Below are 1,019 nucleotides of genomic sequence, written 5' to 3'. Positions count from 1 at the left end.
TCCTTCAGTCAAGGGTCAGTTCTTGAAGGAGTTTGTTACTGCTAGAGGACAAACCCTGAAGCAGCTAATTTTGACCAACTCTGGGTATGCCTATTGAATTTCCTTGTTTCACCCCTTTTGATCCGGTCACTATTTTCTTATTTGACTTTGGTGCAGGAAATTATCTGATTCTTCTATTAAAATCATCTCTGAAAAATGTCCCAATTTAACCGTGCTTGACCTGGCTAACGTATGTAAGTTGACGGATTCTTCTCTGGGCTACCTTGCAAATGGCTGTCAAGCTCTGGAGAAATTGATTTTTTGTCGCAACTCTTTTAGGCAAGTCTCTATACCCATATGTATTCATGGTTACTGGAAAGTTACTATCTCATTTAAATGGTCATGCCAATATTGGTAAAACCACACAAGGTTGATCCATGATTTTCTTATTTTCCGTTATGTGTGAGAAACTTATGGTGCTACTTAGTTAAATGACTCTGCCACAATGTTGATGTGAAATCACTACACATAGTCATGTTCTTGTGAACTGTGATGGTTGTGTTGAATGTCAAAGTTAACAAACGCTTCATATGTCTCTCTATAGTGATGAAGCTGTAGCTGCATTTGTAGAAACCGCAGGCCATTGTCTGGAGGAGCTATCACTAAACAATGTTAAGAAGGTAAATGGATCTCTTTCCCACTTTGCCATCAATCCACAGAGTCATGCTCAAGTCAGACACTAACACATTTGTTTTATGTTCAGGTTGGCCACAACACGGCCCTAGCAATTGCCAAACATTCAGAAAAGCTGCAGATTTTGGATGTATCCTGGTGCCGAGATATGTCAGACGATTTATTAGGCTACATCGTCGATAACTGTTCATCTCTGAAAGTGTTGAAGGTCTTTGGATGCACTCAGGTAAAAATTTGAAAACCCAAGATCCCATCCTCCCCTTTCCAAAGAAACAGACAAACCCTGAAAAAGAAACCTGTTTTACCTCTTTTGCAGGTGACGGATGTATTCGTTAAAGGTCACTCAA

This window comes from Camelina sativa, chromosome 19 (assembly GCF_000633955.1).
Source record: "Camelina sativa cultivar DH55 chromosome 19, Cs, whole genome shotgun sequence".
In the NCBI taxonomy this organism is placed as follows: Eukaryota; Viridiplantae; Streptophyta; class Magnoliopsida; order Brassicales; family Brassicaceae; genus Camelina; species Camelina sativa.
This window is presented reverse-complemented; position numbering follows the sequence as displayed.